A 19,155-nucleotide genomic window follows, 5' to 3' on the forward strand; every position below is an offset into this window, starting at 1 on the left:
ATTTATTTTATTTTTGTTTTTTGCAAGGCAATAGGGTTAAGTGACTTGCTCAAGGTCATGCAGCTAGATAATTATTAAGTATCTGAGGCTATAGTTGAACTTAAGTTCTCTTGACTCCATGGACAGTGCTCTATCTACTATGCTACCTAGCTGCTCCCCCAATTAAATTTAAATAAGTAGGCTTGCCACTGACTTACTGTATGATCATGAGCAAGTCATTTCTCTTTTCTCGGTCATTTTCCTCAGTTATTAAAAAAAAACCAACAGAATTGGAACTCTTTTAAGGTTCTTTTAACTCCTAAAATTCTGATAGTTTGACTTCTTGAACTGAATCCCCATCATCAAGGTGCCCAGTGTTGTTAACCTCAAAGAGTCTCATTGGTCTAAAATTAATTTCCTTCATTTTAATTGTATCCTTTTGGAATTGCCCAAGGTTCTTTTTTTAATAAGGTTTTTGTAAGGCAAATAGGGTTAAGTGGCTTGCCCAAGGCCACACAGCTAGGTGATTATTAAGTGTCTGAGACTGGATTTGAATCCAGGTACTCCTGACTCCAGGGCTGGTGCTTTATCCACTGTGCCACCTAGCCGCCCCTAAAGTTCTTTTAACTTCTAAAATTCTGATAGTTTGACTTCTTGAACTGAATCCCCATCATCAAGGTGCCCAGTGTTGTTAACCTTAAAGAGTCTCATTGGTCTAAAATTAATTTCCTTCATTTTAATTGTATCCTTTTGGAATTGCCCATAAGAAAATCTTAGTATTTCAATCACGTTGGAACCTCAGGAAGGCAGTTACTCAATAATTATTTATTAAGCATGTACTTTGTGCCTGGCACTGTGCTAAGTGTTAGGAATACAACAAATTTATACAAATAAGCTATACGCAGGGTAAATGCTAAGAGAGGGAAGGTTTGGATCCCTCTAGAATCCTAGAGATGGAGATTTGGAGGCAGAGCATTCCAGGAATGGAAGACCAAAGAAAATGCCTGGAGCTGAGAGATGGGATTATATTGTTAGTGAAACAGCTAGGAGGCAGGTGTCACTGGATTGAAGCACGTGTCTTCAGGGAGCAAGGTGTAAGAAGACTAGAAAGGAAGGGGGTGGGGGAGGGACTGGACTAGGTTGTGAAGGGCTTTGAATGCCAGAGAATTTTGTATTTGATCTTGGAGGAGTTTTTTCACATTAGGGGAGTAACATGATTGGACAATCGAAGGAAAGTTCGAAAGGGAGGGTTTGAGTGAAAGATAATGAACTCAGTTTTTGATATACTGAGTTTAAAATGTCTACTGGACATATAGTTTGAGATTTCTGAAAGGCAGTTAAAAAGACTAATCAGCAAAACCTGGGCTAGACAGGTAGTAGATTTGAGGGAGAAGAGAAGTGGATCCGGAGAAGCCCTGTGGGATACTTATGATTAGATATGGTGTTATCTGAATTAGAATTGATTAAAGGAGACTGAGAAGGAGCAAAGGAATACTCTCTTAGGTAGGAGGAGAACCAGGAAAGCCCTGAAAATTCAGAGAGAAGAGAATCTCAAGTAGTTGAGAGTAGTCAATCAATGTCAAGTAATACAGAAAGATCACAAAGAACATTTCATTAGAAGTTTGGTATTTAGTACAGTGGCTAGAGTACTAGGCTTGGAGTCAGCAAAACCTGAGTTCAGATGTGGCCTTAGATGCTTTCTAACTGTGATCCTTAGCCTGTTTACTTCAATTTTCTCATCTGTAAAATTAGCTGGAGAAAGAAATGGCAAATCACTCTAGTAGTATTGCCATGAAAACCCCAAATTGAGGTCATAAAGAGTCAGCTATGAATGGAAATCAAATGAATCCAGTATTCCCTGGTGAGTGTAGTAAAAGTTGACTTTGAAACCTGATAAAAATTTGGGAATTTTAAAATGGTTTATTATCATTTCTTTTGCTAACTCACACTAAACAACTTAGTTATTCCCTTCTTGATGTTTCACATAAATATTATTATATATTCTTTGGAAACTGAAGTTTCCAGACTCCAAACATAAGTTACAAATACAAATAAATGGTTCTTTACTGAAAATAATCTTTAACTACCAATATATTTTTATGTTAAACTTTTTCTTTTTTGGAAGGCATATTCTCCTAAGTCACTTACTTCTTAAATCCATGAATGAACATAGCTTTTGGAAAAGTCAGTTACTTCTGAATAAGCTATAAATTCTCTAAATTACAATTGATTAGTGTTGGTCATTATTGAAACAGGTGAGAAACTTTTAAATTCATGTTTTTTTTAAACTATTGTAGTATTGATTTATTTAAAAAATTTTTTTCTTTTGGTTTAGTTGTTCATTGTTCCTCATAAGGCCTCAGATCTTTATGATGTTGGCAGTTTTATGGTACTTATTGACTACTCAGGTTTTTCCTTGAAGTCTTTGTTGTTTAGAATTTTAAGGGAGGTATCTTCAGTCTAGAGCGTGGAATTTCATGTCTTTCTTAGAAATATAAGTGCTTCTACCCTCTTTTATTCTCTTGAATTTAGAAAGTTTGGGAGAGGAAGAACAATAGCGACCTTGGAAATTTCATTTGGTGAATTCATCATCGTAATAAGTGTTAGGAAAAATCAGAATTAATTATGAAGCATTGTAGGAGAGAACAGTGTATGGTGTATGAAGGTTACTTTATCAAACTCCAAATCACTGATAATGATTTTAAATTCTTTAAATGTATATTGTTAAAGTAAGGTAAAGTGGAAAGTTGATTAAAAACTAACAAAACAATAATCTTCAAGTCCAGTGTGGGTTAGTGAGATGTATGATATTTCTTTTGGAAATAAATTTATATAATGGAATAACTGTGAATGGATAGTGGAATAACAGTGAATGAAATGTGAAGCAGAGAAATGTATTCACAATTCTTTTTGAGATAGTACATTGGGCCATTTGCCGGAATACGAGTGACTGGTTTGTCAGACTCACTTTCATCAAGGAAAGGAGAAGACTTTACGAAATGTGATAGAAAACACATTTCCAAAATAAATATCACGTCCAGTCATTTAATTTTGTTATAATTGGTCCTTGGTTTCTTCTGAGTTACTTGGAGAGCAAGAATCCAACAAAAGAGTAGGCAGACTTGGTTGTTTTTTAAAAGAACTGATAAAAAGTGCAACTCCAGCCACTAGTTTTCCCTCAACAATCCACTTCTTACAGAGGAATGTGTCCAGTTCTGGTTCTTTCATTTACTTTGGAGAAAACAAAGATTTGTTGTTGCAGTCCTAGAAAGGTCTTTGAAAGGAAATTATCATGACTCATGTTTAAAAGGCCTTACCAGTTGCCTTGGGTGACTTTGCCCCCAACTTTTGGATATATACATGTACATATGTTTTTGTTTTGTTTTTTGGGGTTTTTTTGCAAGGCAATGAGGTTAAGTGACCCGCCTAAGGTCACACAGCTAGGTTAATTATTATGTATCCAAGGTCAGATTTGAACTCCGGTCCTGACTCCAGAGCCAGTGCTCTAGCTACTGCTCTACTTAGCTGCCCCAGGATATATATGTTAATGATCTCTCAAGTCTAAGTTATCATTTTGTCTAATTTCAGTTTGAAAATTGTTTTTAGATTTCTTGGACTTGTGTGGAAAGTTCTTAGATTGGCAATTGTCTTTAAATGCTGAAGCCAGTGAACTTCCATTAAAGATTACAATAAATAACACTGTATGTGTGTGTGTGTGGGGGGCTGTTAAAGACCTTACCGTTTTACAGCATTACCTTGAAAATATTTCTGTGCTGTAATTGTCTAGACAATTCTGGAGTAGTCTGGATAAATCAATTTAATCACTTCTTGAAATGTTATGATTTTGTTTCCTCCTATAAAGTGAGTAGATAGTCCTATAGGATACCAGATTAGGGTTTCCCCTCAATTGATATTATATTTTATTTTCCCAATTACATGTTATGAAAGTTTTTCAACATTCATCCATATGCATATGCATATTTATAAGTTTCATAATTTCCTTCCACCCTCCCTTCCCAACCCCTACCCCTCAATGGTGAACAGTCTGGTGAACATTGTATATATACATTTGTGTTTTAACATGTTTGCAGATTAGTCATTTTCTGTATGAGGAATTAGGAGAGATTAATACTTAGTTTTATTAGGTTTTTCTGAAGTGGTCCTGATTGTCATTTGTAACTCTACCAACCGTGCCTTAGTGTACCTTTTTTTCTACATTCACTCTGGTATTCTTTTTGTTTTTTTAATCACCTTTGCCTGTCTTATGGGTAATAGGAGATGCCTCAGATTTTCTTTAATTTGCTTTTTCTCTTGTTTACAACAGCCTAATATTAAAGTTTATTTAAAAGTTTATCAATTTTTGGTAGATACTAACAGGTCTTTCCACAGTACCTCACCTTTTTTGCAAGGCAGGCTTGTTGCTATTTGCCAAATGTCAGAAAATGGTGTTGTTTTCCATAAAATTATTTTGTCTTGGTTACTGATATACATACTCTTTTTCTGAAGTACTAAGAAGTTTCTGTAGTTAAAAGTTAAAAGTATCAGTGACTATTGGTATTTATAATTTAATTGGAAACTTCTTTTTGCTCCTGTGTATGGCTCTTATTTTTTCATCACAAGATAATTGGTGTTTCTACTTTTTAATTTAAGTCTTCTTAGGTCAAACTGAAGGCTAGTAACTAAATATTTTCAGTGATATACCTTAGAAAGAACTGCACATTGTCCACTGAAATGGTGATTAATAGCAGGCATTAAATGGTGGGTAGGATGAGACTGTGCTAAGCACTAGGTATCCAGAAAATGCTACATTAGTTTGATCACTTACTTATTGGTGTTTTTAAATTATATGGTGAATCACTATGCTCTTCAGGGTAAATGAAGCAGCATTTTTGAAGATTTTATTATAGATCATGTCAAAAATAATTTTTTTCTAAAGAGAAACCAATCTTAACACTGATAAATAACAAAGTGCCCTTTTAGTCTTAGGTAGCACATTAATAGGGAGCTGAAGAAATGAGTAGCTCTTATGTCTCTTTCAAAATTTGGTATCTCCAGATACTTTATTCTTATCTTCTACATTCTTTCTGTTAGAAAATTTCCCATTATATACTTAAGCATTTGTCCTACTCTGAGCAATTAAACAAGTTGATGGAAATAACTTTAACCCTTCAACTCCTAGAAGGTTGTTCCAAAGCTTCTCTCTTAATTTCCTTGTTAATTGTCTCAGTGATTTAATGTAAGTCAAATGGGAAAAGATAGATTTATCAGGCAATTATTGTTAGTTACATGTTTATGTTCTGATGACTATAGGATATGAGGTAAGAATCTGATTAGCTGGAAAGACTAAGTGAGGTTTTCTTGGTCAGCTAGATAGATGAGGATTTTCCTGTGAGGCAGTGATAAAGTTGTTCAGATTATTATTTGGGAGATAGATACTCTGGATAACTCTTGGATTTTTGCTGTTTCTTGTGGCTTAGTGCCTCTTAGAGTTAATGGGTCTATAAGGTAGCTAGCATCTGACAGAGGGAGAATTTTGGTATTTGGAGTCAGAACCTGAATTAAAATCCTTGATTGGCTGCTTGCTGCTATGGTAATCTTGGGCAAGTCATTTTATCTCTTAGGGTCTGTTTCCCCCCTCTGTAGGGAACTGGGTTAGATGACCTCTAGCATTTATTTCTTTCCTTCTTGCTTGAGCTTTCTTCATCATGGTTGATGAACTGGGAAAGAGGAGTTTCATTTTTCATTATAGATTAAGTATAAATTTGAGAGGCAGTGTAAGCATATTGGACAGATGACTGGTCTTTGAATCAGGGAGACTGGGCTAATCTTTTGTCTTTTATTACATACTAGCTGTATGACCCTGGGTCACTTAACTTCTAAAAGTCTCTGACAACTTTCTAAAATTACAAATTTCAGATGAATTGTTCATCTCAATGAATGATAAAATCAACAATCTGGACCCTTATTGTTTTATAGAGTCTCAAAATTTGAATGGACCCAAAATATCATCTAGTAGCATTCCCCTAAAAATAAAATATAAAATCTCTGTTAAATGGTGATTTCTCTTTACTTGAAGAACTTCTGTTAGTAGGAAGTTAACTAAGTTGGTCCCTCAGACCAACTCAAATTATTAGGAAGTTTTTATTGAGTTAATTTTTTTTCCATCCTCTTCTTCCTAGTTCTGATATCTTAAAATTTCTTTCTCTCCCCAATCTCATCAGTTTCTTCCTGTGATACAGCTTCTTACCACCCTAGTTGTCTTCTTTTCTATTGCTGATTCTCCATTTTATCAATTCTCTCCTATGAAGTGGTCTAAACAGTTTAGAGTAGAGTATGACTATCTCTCCCCATTTTTGAATACTATAATTGAATTGAATACTCTAATTCTTTTTTATTTTCTTTTGTATTGAATTATTATGTTTTTAAATTTGCCTTTTTATTTATTTGCACATTACTAAAATAGTCTTCTAAGAGTAAACATAACCCCCCCCAAATAAAAAATCTCATGAGAAATAAAGTCAAAGAAAGAGATAGAAAATGTGCTTCAGTCTTGTGTTCAGATATCACCAGCTCTTTCTCTGGGAGTGGATGGCATTCTTTATCATTAAGTTCATCAGAGAAGTTACTTCCTTAGTTTTCCACAGTTGCTGTTGCTGATTGTAATTCCCTCCATCCATTCCTCCCCACTACCATTTATTATATTTTCTCTCTCCTTTCACTCTGTCCCTTTTCAAAAGTGTATTGTGGGAAAGCCTAGTGGCACAGTGGACAAAGCACCATTCCTGGGGCCAGGTAGCCCCCAAGCCCACATCCTACACCAGGGACATGCCACCCAATCTTACCACCTTGCTAAAAGTAAAAAAGAAAATGTGTTATATCTGACTATCCTGTCCCATGATCTACCCTCTCCTCTATCACCTAAATCCCATCTCCCTTCCCCCTGTCCCCTTTCTCTCCTTTTTCTTCTAGTTTCTGTGCCCTATTAAGTATATATGTTGTATCCTCTCTGAGCCATTTCCAATGAGAATGTAGGCTCCCTCATTCACCCTCAATTTTCTCCCTTCCATAGCATTGCAAAAGCTATTTTTGACTCTTTTACATGAAATATCTTAGCCTATTCTCCTTCTCCTTTCTTCCAGTACATTTCCTTTTCACCCATTGACTCCATTTTTATATATTATTCCGTTAAATTCATCTCCCTCCTGTGCTTTGTCTATACACACACACACACAAACATATGTGTTCTTTCTAATTGCTTTAATAAATGAGAAGGTACATATGAATATTATCAATATCACCTTCCCATGCAGGACACATACACACACACAGTTCAACATCATTAAATCCTTCATAATTTACCTTTCTCATCCTTCCTCTCTATGCAGCACCTGAGTCCTGTACTTGAAGATCAAACTTTTTGTTCAGTTCTGGCTGTTGGAACAGGAACACTTGAAATTCCCCTATTTTATTAAAGTCTACCTTTTCCCCTAGAAAAAGATGTTCCATTTTGTTGGGTAGTTGATTCTTGTTTGCATTCCAAGCTCCTTTGCCTCTGGAATATATTCCAAGCTCTAATGTAGATGCTGCTAAATCCAGTGTAATCCTGTCTGTAGTTCCATGATATTTGAATTGTTTCCTTCTGGCTGCTTTGTATTATTTTCTCTTTGACTTAGGAGTTCTGGAACCTGGCAATAATATCCCTGGGGATTATTTATTTGTTTGTTTGTTTGTTTGGATTTCTTTCCTCAGGAGATTGGTAGATACTCTCAATTTCTATTTTGCCCTCTTCTTCTAGGATATCAGGGCAATTTTCCTGTAGAAATTTTTTTTTTTAGGTTTTTGCAAGGCAAATGGGATTAAGTGATTTGCCCAAGGCCACACAGCTAGGTAATTATTTTTTCTTTTTTTTAAATTTAATATTGATTCTCATTTTGTACAAATAATATTTTTTATATATTAATAAAATATTCTTGTTTAAGAGTAAATGAAATACCCCCCCCATAAATATAGACTTACTTGAGCAATAAAGTAAAAGGGGAGAGAAAAAAAATTAAAATAAAAAAAATAATCGTAATAATTGTAGGTATGGCCAGGTGGCACAATGGACGGAGCACCAACCCTGTAGCCATGAGTACCCTAGCCCACATCTGACCCCGTATACCCAACAATCACCCAGCCGTGTGACATGCAAGCCACCTGAACCCCACTGCCCTGAAAAGACCAAGAAAAGAAAAGAAAAAGACCCAAAATAAAATAAAATAGTAATAATAGTAGGGGTAGCTGGGTGGCAGACAGAGCATTGGCCCTGGAGCCAGGAGCACCCGGGTCCAAATCTGGCCTCAGACACCGAATGATCACCCTGCTATGCGGGTGCTATGCCCCATTTGCCCTGCACCCCCACCCCCCAAATAATAATAATAAAAAATGTGCTTCAGTCTTTGTTCCAATGCCAACAACTCTGTCGCGGGTGGATCACATTCTTTATGTTAAGTCCATCACAAAAGTTTCTTCCATATTTTTCCACCTTGCCATTGCTGATCCCAACTCCCTCCTTTCATATTTCCCCACTACCATGTACTATAATTTCTCTCTCCTTTCACTCTGACTCTGCTGTAGGGTTGCTGAGTGGTGCAGCAGACAGATCCTGGTCCTGGGGCCAAGAAGCCCTGAGCCCCCCTACCACCCCTTAGGCCCAGCATCCACCTGGCCCTATGGTCCCAGAGTGACCATCCAATCCCAGCCCTTTGCAAGAAGTAAAAAAGAAAATGTGTTATATCTGACCACTCCCCCCCCCCCCCCCCGTGGTCCATCCTCTCCTCCATCACTCACATCCCCCCCTTCTCCCTGTCCCCCCTTCTCCTTCTTATACCAGATGTCTATACCCCATTGAGTATATATATGCTGTTTCCTCTCATAGCCACCTCTGATGAGAGTGAAGATTCCCTCATTCCCCCTTGCCTTCCCCACTTCCATATCATTGCAATAGTTTTTTGCAATAAAGAAAAATCTTATTATATGAAATATCTTGGCCTATTCCCCCTCTCCTTTTTCTTTCTCCCATTACATTTCCCTTTTTTCTATTGACTCCATTTTTACACCATATTTTGTCTTCAAATTCAGCTTTCTCCTGTGCTTCAACTATAAAAGCTCCCTCTATCTGCTCTATTAACTGAGAAGGTTCATATGAGTATTATCAGTGTCATTTTTCTATACAGGAATACATGCAGTTCATCATCAAGTCCCTCATATTTTCCCCTTCTCCTCCAATCTCTATGCTTCACCTGAGTCCTGTATCTGAAGATGAAACCTTCTGTTCAGCTCTGGCCATTCCAACAGGAACATTTCAAATTCCCCTGGTTCATTGAAAGTCCATCTTTTTCCCTGGAAGAGGACATTCAGCCTTGCTGGGTAGTTCATTCTTGGCTGCATTCTAAGCTCTTTTGCCTTCCGATATATTATGTTCCAAGCCCTACGAGCTTTTAATGTAGTTGCTGCTAAGTCCTGTGAGATCCTGACTGCAGCTCTACGATATTTGAACTGTGTCCTTCTGGCTGCTTGTAATATTTTCTCTTTGACTTGGGAGTTCTGGAACTTGGCTATAATATTCCTGGGGGTTGGTTTTTTGGGATCTCTTTCTCGGGGGAATAGGTGGATTCTCTCCATTTCTATTTTGCCCTCATCAATCTCCCTGAGTTCTATCCTTTGTCTGAAGGATTTGTTTTCCTCAGAGAGTTTTCTTATCTCTTTTTCCATATGACCAATTTTGCTTTTTAAAGCATTCTTCTCCTCAATAACTTTTTGAACTGTTTTATCCATCTGACCTAAGCTGGTTTTTAGCATGCTATTTTCTTCAGCATTTTTTTGGATTTCCTTGACTGAGCTGCTGACTTCATTTTCATGTTTTTCCTGCATCTCTCTCTCTCCTTTCTTTTCCCAGTTTTTCTTGTAGCTCCATCATTTGATTTTCTTTTTTTTTAAATGTTTTATTTTCTTTTATTTTTTATTCTCATTTTGTACAAATTTTTTTTTACATTAATAAAATATTCTTGTTTAAGAGTAAACAAAATACCCCCCCCCCCATGAATATAGACTTGCTTGGGTGATAAAGGGTAGAGAAAAAAATTAAAATTAAAAAAAATAATAGTAAGAATTGTAGGTATGGCCAGGTGGCGCAATGGACGAAGCACCAGCCCTGGAGCCACGAGCACCCGAGCCCACATCTAGCCCCATACACCCAACAATCACCCAGTCATGTGACATGCAAGCCACCCGTTTCCCACTGCCCTGCAAAAACCTAAAAGAAGAAAAAAAAAGACCCAAAATAAAATATAATAGTAATAATAGTAGGGGTGGCTGGGTGGCAGACAGAGCATTGGCCCTTGAGCCAGGAGCACCCGGGTCCAAATCCAGCCTCAGACACCCAAAGATCACCCTGCTATGTGGCCCAGGCAGGCCACCCAGCCCCATTTGCCCTGCACCCTCCCCCAAATAATAATAATAAAAAAATGTGCTTCAGTCTTTGTTCCAACACCAACAACTCTGTCATGGGTGGATCGCATTCTTTATGGTAAGTCCATTGCAAAAGTTGCTTCCATATTTTTCCAACGTTGCCACTGCTGATCGCAACTCCCTCCTTTCTTATTTCTCCACTACCATGTACTCTATTTTCTCTCTCCTTTCACTCTGACTCTGCTGTAGGGTATATCTGAGTGGCACAGCAGACAGATCCCTGGTCCTGAAGCCAAGAAGCCCTGAGCCCCCCTACCACCCCTTAGGCCCAGCATCCACCTGGTCCTATGGTCCTGGACAGGACTTCCAACCCCAGCCCCTTGCAAGAAGTAAAAAAGAAAATGTGTTATATCTGACCACTCTCCCCCTCCATGGTCGATCCTTCCCCACCCCTTCTCCCTGCTCCCCCCTCCTTCTTACTCCAGATGTCTATACCCCATTGAGTATATTTGCTGTTTTCTCTCCTAGTCACCTCTGATGAGAGCAAAGGTTCTCTCATTCCCCCTTGCCTCCCCCCTTCCATATCATTGCAATAGCTCATTGTAATAAAGAAAAAAAGTTATTATATGAAATATCTTGGCCTATTCCCCCTCTCCTTTTTCTTTCTCCAATTACATTTCCATTTTTTTGTATTGACTCCATTTTTACACCATATTTTATCTTCGAATTCAGCTTTCTCCTATGCTTCAACTATAAAAGCTCTCTCTACCTGCTCTATTAACTGAGAAGGTTCATATGAGTATTATCAGTGTCATTTTTCTATGCAGGAATACATGCAGTTCATCCTCATTAAGTCCCTCATATTTTCCCCCTCTCCTCCAATCTCCATGCTTCACCTGAGTCCTGTTTCTGAAGATCAAACCTTCTGTTCAGCTCTGGCCATTCCAAAAGGAACATTTGAAATTCCCCTGCTTCATTTAAAGTCCATCTTTTTCCCTGGAAGAGGACATTCAGTTTTGCTGGTTAGTTCATTCTTGGCTGCATTCTAAGCCTTCCAGTATATTATATTACAAGCCCTACGAGCTTCCAATGTAGTTGCTGCTAAGTCCTGTGTGATCCTGACTGCAGCTCCATGATATTTGAACTGTGTCCTTCTCACTGCTTGTAATATTTTCTCTTTGACTTGGGAGTTCTGGAACTTGGCTATAATATTCCTGGGGGTTGTTTTTTTGGGATCTCTTTCTCAGGGGGATCTGTGGATTCTCTCCCATTTCTATTTTGCCCTCTGCTTCTAGAATATCAGGGCAATTTTCCTGTAGTAATTCTTTGAAAATGATGTCAAGGCTCTTTTCCACGTCATGACTTTCAGGTTTTCCAATAATTTTTCAATTATCTTTCCTAAGTCTGTTTTCCATATCAGTTGTTTTTTCAATGAGATATTTCACATTTTCTTCTAATTTTTCATTTTTTTGGTTTTGAAGTATTGATTCCTGATTTCTGTTAAATTCATCAATCTCCCTGAATTCTATTCTTTGTCTGAAGGATTTGTTCTCCTCGGAGAGTTTTCTTATCTCTTTTTCCATCTGGCCAATTTTGCTTTTTAAGGCATTCTTTTCCTCAATAACTTTTTGAACTGTTTTATCCATTTGATCTAAGCTGGTTTTTAGCATGCTATTTTCTTCAGCATTTTCTTGGATTTCCTTGACTAAGCTGCTGACTTTATTTTCATGTTTTTCCTGCTTCTCTGTCCTTTCTTTTCCCAGATTTTCTTCCAACTCCCTCATTTGATTTTCAAAGTCCTTTTTGAGCTCTGTCATAGCCTGAGCCCAATTTCTGTTTTTCTTGGAGTCTTTAGATGCAAGAGCTTGTGCTTCCTCATCTTCAGACTGAGTGGTTTGATCCTTCTTGGGCTCATATGCAAAATATTTCTCAGTGGTGTTCCTCTTTTTTCTCTGCTTGCTCATTTTTCCAGCCTGAGCCTGTTTTTGGGGTGCTTCCTGAGCTTTTGGGACACTCCCACAAGGGTCTCAGTGTGTGAGGCTCTGTCCTCCCTCCTGGTCTGTGAATGACCATATGCACCCCCCTCTGCCACAGGGCTGAGGTGGGGGGGCCCCTGATGTTCTATGGGGTGGCCTAGACTGCAATCAGGATCTGAGTGTGGTCAGAGCCCCAGAGTCCTGTTCCAGGGGCAGAGGACAGAACTCTGAAGTCTCTCTCTCTTCACTCCTCTCAGCTCAATGGGCTCATGCTCTGGGGGCTCCTGCTTACAGGCTCTGCCTGCTTCGGTTCCTGCATCTGGGCTGGGGAAAGACCAAGCTGCTCACTGTTGTGCCCTGAGGGCTGGGCTCCACGTGCTCGCTCTGGCAGAGGTCCCCCAGCTCTTCCCCCACTTTGTGCCCTGCGTTCCCCGGGTTGCAGCTCAGGAGATTCCCCTGCTGCTGTGAGCTGAGACTCCCAGCGCCCTGGGGCTGCCTCCAGGAGCCTGAAATTCTTTTGCTCTGGCGGGCCTCCCCTCTGAGCCTGGGGAGCTGAGCCTTTCTGCTCTTTTCCAGGTTACTTTGAGTAGGAGAACTGCCTCTCTGAGTCCCTTTGTGGGTTTTGTCTCAAAAGTTTAGTTAAGAGTCCTTAGTTTCAAGTTTTATCAGAGAGCGTCTAAGATTCGATCCTTTCTTGTCGCCATCTTGGCTCCCCCCCCCCCCAATTTGATTTTTCAAAGTCTTTTTTGAGCTCTGTCATAGCCTGAGCCCAATTTCTGTTTTTCTTGGAGTCTTTAGATGCAAGAGCTTGTGCTTCTTCATCTTCAGACTGAGTGGTTTGATCCTTCTTGGGCTCATATGCAAAATATTTCTCAGTGGTGTTCCTCTTTTTTCTCTGCTTGCTCATTTTCCCAGCCTGAGCCTGTTTTTGGGGTGCTTCCTGAGCTTTTGGGACACTCCCACAAGTTTCTTAGTGTGTGAGGGTCTGTCCTCCCTCCTGGTCTGTGAATGACCATAAGCACCCCCCTCTGCCACATGGCTGAGGTGGAAGGGCCCCCTGCTGTTCTGTGGGTGGGGGCTAGACTGTGATCAGGATCTGAATGTGGTCAGAACCCCAGAGTCCTGTTCCAAGGGCAGAAGACAGAGGACAGAGTTCCACAGTCTCTCTCTCTCACTCGCCTCCCAATGTTTAAATGGGCTCATGCCCTGGGGGCTACTGCTTACCAGCTCCACCTGCTTTTGTTTCCTGGAACTCTGAGGAGCTGGCTAAGCTCCTTGCTGCGTGCCCTGAGGGCTGGGCTTCAGGTGCTAGCTCTGGCAGAGGTCCCCCCTCTGTTTCCCCAGGTTGTGCCCAGTGCTCCCTGGTGCTCCCTGGGCATAGGTCAGAAAACTCCCTCCCTGCTGTGAGCCCTGGCTCCTATTGCCCTGGGACTGCCTCTGGGAGGCTGAAGTTCTTTCTCTCTGGTGGGCCACCCTTCCAATCCTAGGGAGCAGAGACTTTCTGCTCTTTTCTAGGTTACCTTGAGTAGAACTGCCTCATTGGGTCCTTCTGTGGGTTCTTTCTCTAGAAAATTTAGAGTTCTTGGTTTCAAAGATTTATGAGAGAACACCTAAGACAAGATCTGTTCTTGTCCTCATCTTGGCTCTACCCCCAGGAGTTGTTTTCTTTAGAGCACTTTCTTATCTCCTTTTCCATTTGGCCAGTTCTGCTTTTTAAGGCATTCTCCTCATTAATTTTTTGGATTGCTTTTTCCATTTGACCTAAACTAATTTTTTTTTAGGTTTTGTTTTTTCTCTTGCAAGGCATTGGGGTTAAGTGGCTTGCCCAAGGTCACACAACTAGGTAATTATTAAGTGTCTGAGGTCAGATTTGAACTCAGGTACTCTTGACTCCAGGGTCGGTGCTCTATCCACAGTGCTACCTAGCTGCCCCTGACTTGGTTTTCATGTTTTTCCTGCGTCTCTCATTTCTCTTCCCAATTTTTCCTCTACCTCCCTTACTTGATTTTCAAAATTTTTTTTGAGCCCTGCCATAAATTGAGCCCAACTCTTATTTTTCTTGGTTGTTTTGGATACAGAAGCTTGGACTTTCTCATCTTCTGAGTGTGGGTTTTGATCCTCCATGGCACCAAAATAATTGCTTGTGTTCAGGTTCCTTTTTTTCTGTTTACTCATTTCTCTAGTCTATGCTCAGTTTTGGGGTGCTTCCTGAGATTTTGAGTATTTTTGGGACACCCCCATAAGGACTTCAGTTCCTTCAAGGTCTTATGAGATGTTCTGACTGCTCTCCAGGCCTGTGCATGGTGTGGTCTGTCCAGGCCTGTGCATGGTGTGGTCTGTGTATGACCACAAGCCCTCTGCCCTGGAGCTGTAAGGAAGGTCTCTAATTTGTGGCTATTGGGGGCCTCAGCCTGCTACCTGTGTCTGAATATGGACAAAGCACAAGAGTTCTGTATCAGGGACAGGAGAGACCCTGACTGTCTCCCTCCACCCCCTTACCTTCCATGGGCTGAGCACTCTGAGAGCAGCTGCTGGGCTGATCCCTCTGGGCAGCTCCACAGGTCTGCTTCCATTTCCTGGGGTCTGGGCTACGCTGAGGACCATGGGTGCATTGAGAGCCAACTTGACCTGGGTTTTGTTCTCACTCTGGCAGAGGTTTCCCTGTTGATCTTCCAAGTTGTCCTTGGCGTTCCCTAGGTTGGCAGGTCAGGAAAACTGTTTCTAGAGCTCCTTTGCTCTGGCATGGCAATCCTGGCTGCACTGCCACCCCCTCCAACCCTGTGGAACAGAGCCTTCCCATGTTCTTCCAGGTTACTTTGGTCTGTAGAATTGCCTCATTGGATCTTTTTGTGGGTTGTTTCAAATATTTAGTTAGAGTCATAATTTTAGGGTTTTTGAAATATTTTGGAGAGAGCTCCTGGAAAAGCCTATTCTAGTGCTGCCATCTTGGCTCTGCCCCTTGAATATTATAATTCTTATAACATTCTGAGATTCCTGACATTCCATTACCTTTTTTCTTTTCTCTTCTTTGTTTTCTTTCTTTTTTTTGCAAGGCAATGGGGTTAAAGTGTCTTGTCCTAGATCTAGGTAATTATTAAGTGTTTGAGGCTAGATTTGAATGCAGGTCCTCTTGACTCCAGGGCCAATTACACCACCTAGCTGCCCCTATTACTTCTTTTCAAAGTCCATTCATACTGTTACAGTTTAGTCAGCAAGTTAGCAAATAAGCTAAAATGACTAGGTCTTTTTCCATGTAAACTGTTCTCTATTCGGAATTTTCTGGTCTCTATTTTAAATTTATGACATTATCATGTGTAGACTTAGACAGTCTTATTAACCCTTTTTATATTTGGCTTCTCACTTCATCCTGTTATGAAACTTTTGGTATATGTTATCTAGTGTATTAATAAAACTATGCTTTCAAACTTCATGCCATTTATATATTATTTGTTCTTCCTTTAGATTTTGTTTCCTAGAAAATAACCAAATTTATGCTTTATTAATGTATAATTAAGGCATAATATTTGAATATATCTCTGGCTCTGGTTATTTTTGTAATTTCTTAATAAAGTCAATTTTATATTATTGTGCTATAAGAAATGAGAAGCTGGATGATTTTAGGAAAAAGCTGAAAAGGCATGTGAACTGAAAAGTTGTACGTATTAACAGCAGTATTATATGTTGAAGAATTGAAAGACAACTTAGCTGTTCTCAGCAATACAATGACCCAAGTCAACCACAAAGGACTTAGGATGCTACTTGTTAATTGTCTGAAGAGAAAAAAAAACTGATATTGACTGAATAAAGACTGAAACTCTCTCCTGCTTTTCCTCCCTCCTTCACGCTTTTCCTTCCTTCCTTGTCTTGTTTTACAAGATTGCACAGGTATAACCTGTATTAGATTGCTTACCATCATGGGGGGTGGTAGGGGAGAGGAAAAGGTAGGAGGAATAGAATTTGGAACTCAAAACTTAAAAAAAAATGTAAAAATATTGTTAACATGTAATTGGGGGAAAAATAACATTTTTTGAAAAATAAAGTCAGCCCTAGAACAAAAAGAGCTCTATTTTTAACTATTCTTTTTATGTTTTATTTTTTACAATGCAGTGGGGTTATGTGACTTGCCCCAGATCATACAGCTAAGTAATTAAGTGTCTGAGATCATATTTGAACTCAGATCTTCCTGACTCCAGGACTCGTGCTCTATCTACTGTGCCACCTAGCTACCCTGTTTAACTATTCTTATTCCTATTAATTTTATCAATAATTATTGCTTAGAATTAGTTGGGGTTTTTTTATATTTTGGAACAAAAACATTAATGTTGTAAGGATATACATGGACTACAAATATCCTGGTGAGAGTATTATATGTATGATGTTAACAGACAAAGGTAAAAAATAGAACAGTATTTTTTAAATTGTGGTTAGGAAAGGCTGTGTGTGTGTGTGTGTGTGTGTGTGTGTCTGTAGTGGGATGCATTCTGGACATGTTCCTTAGGCATAAGAGCATGGAGAACTGTTGTATATTTATGATTTTGGGAAGGGGGTGGAAAATGCAAGCTATATGCTTTGTCCTGGGGTGTGGTTCAGAGATATTTGACTTTAGATCTTTAAAAACATTAGAGGGGGATACTATTAACAGCTGTCTAGTATATTTTCTATTTCTCTGGTGAGATCTTCATTTGACATTTTTGTTATTCTTTGAATATTCTCTTCATATAACTTTAAGCTCATTAACCTTGCTTTCTGCACTGCATATTGAAACACCATTTCTAATTTAGTCCCCTGTGTTTCTGCTTCACAAATGATTAAAAGAAATTTGGAAAAATGACTTAATTGCTATGTCCAGCCATTGTCAAGTCTGAAGGCAAAGACAAGTTGCATATTTGGATTGTAGAACCATCAGATTTCATTTGTTAAAGCTTCTTGTTTGTGACTTCATTTGCTTATACATATATGCATAACAGTTGGGGGAAAAAGTCTTCTTTCTTGTTCAGTTCATATTTAGCAATTTGGTTGAGTTATGGAAAAGCCTGTGTTTTGCTTTGTATATTTGCTCATTTGGAAACCTTGTATAGTTTATAGAGACACTAGTGATTTGTTCCCTAGCCTCCCTGTGGATTTTGTTCCATATTACAATCTAATTCCACGTCCGTGTCGTGCACTCCTGAGCCGTTAATTTGTACATTTCGATGCAGTTTGTTTCATCGTGTTTTTGTAATCCAAACTGAATGTAACGAGCTGTGTGCTTTGGGGACCTAGCTTTGCCTTGCCAATTAGAACAAAGTGGTTACTGAGAGAGAGTGTGTTTTAAATAAAACATGGCACCTCTGAATGGGACTGACAGTCACTGGGGAATAAAGAGATGGTTTAACTTTTGGACTAAGAATAGGTCACTGTCGAATTTTAGTCCTTTTTAAGAGGGAATGGTAAATATATTTATTTGCCTTTATAATATATGATTGTTAATTTTCACATGTCCTATCATATTTAGAAGTTTGCCTTTTGAAATTTAATTCATTTTCATGGCCATAGAGTATCAACATAAAAACTCTATTAGAATATCAGTCTTCTCTAATTTCTAGCTCCCAGTCATTCATTTCAAATGAAGATGGGTATATAAAATAAGTAATCCAGTTACTCTACCCAGATCTTAGACCAAATCCTAATTTACTTTGAACCCTACAGGAACTTTACAGTTAGTAGTATGAAAGCAAAGCCCTACCATGAAAGAGTGATCTTAATTTTTTTCTCCTGTGGCCACTGAATATACCAAGATTTCAATATTTATAGAGTCTAGAAGCTGACATTTTAGAAAAAATCTCAGTTGTTTTTATTGGGTTGACAGTCCAGTTTGCAGTTTCAACAGGATACTTCAGACATAAATATCAAAAGTGTAGATCGATTTTTATATTCTTAGTATGTTTGCATCATTCATGTTCACAATACTCAATTTCTTTATGCAAATGGTTTCAGCAAGTCTTTTTTTCCCAAAAAAGCTACTCATTTATTTATTTATTTATTTATTTATTTTGAGTTTTACAATTTCCCCCCTACCCCCCACCCCCAAGGTAATCTGTTAGTCTTTACATTGTTTCCATGGTATATATTGATCTAAGTTGAATGTGATGAGAGAGAAATCCTATCCTTAAGGAGGAAAAATAAAGTATAACAGATAACAAAATTACATAATAAGACAATGGGGTTTTTTAAAATTAAAAGTTTTTTATTTGGTCTTTGTTCAAACTCCTCAATTCTTTCTCTGGTTACAGATGGCATTCTCCATTGCAGCCACCCTAAAACTGTGCCTGATTGTTGCACTGATGGAATGAGCATGTCCATCAAGGTTGCTCATCACCCCCATATTGCTGTTAGGGTGTACACTGTTTTTTTGGTTCTGCTCATCTCACTCAGCATCAGTTCATGCAAATCCTTACAGGTTTCCCTGAATTCCCATCCCTCCTGGTTTCTAATAGAACAAAAGTGTTCCTTCACATACATACATATGCCACAGTTTATTAAGCCATTCCCCAATTGATGGATATCTCCTTGATTTCCAATTCTTTGTTGCCATAAACAGAGCTGCTATGAATATTTTTGTACAAGTGATGTTTTTATTCTTTTTCATGATCTCTTCAGAGTATAGACCCAGTAGTGGTATTGCTGGGTCAAAGGGTATGAACTTTTTTGTTCCCCTTTGGGCATAATTCCAAATTGCTCTCCAGAAAGATTGGATGAGTTCATATAGCTC

General features: G+C 38.8%; 1 protein-coding gene across 3 annotated transcripts in view; it reads left to right on the top strand.

The window, feature by feature from the left end:
* ZFAND3 (zinc finger AN1-type containing 3) overlaps nt 1–19,155 on the top strand; it is a 348,505-nt gene that overhangs the window by 70,593 nt on the left and 258,757 nt on the right. The window lies entirely within an intron of this gene.

This window comes from Macrotis lagotis, chromosome 5 (assembly GCF_037893015.1).
Source record: "Macrotis lagotis isolate mMagLag1 chromosome 5, bilby.v1.9.chrom.fasta, whole genome shotgun sequence".
NCBI lineage: Eukaryota > Metazoa > Chordata > Mammalia > Peramelemorphia > Peramelidae > Macrotis > Macrotis lagotis.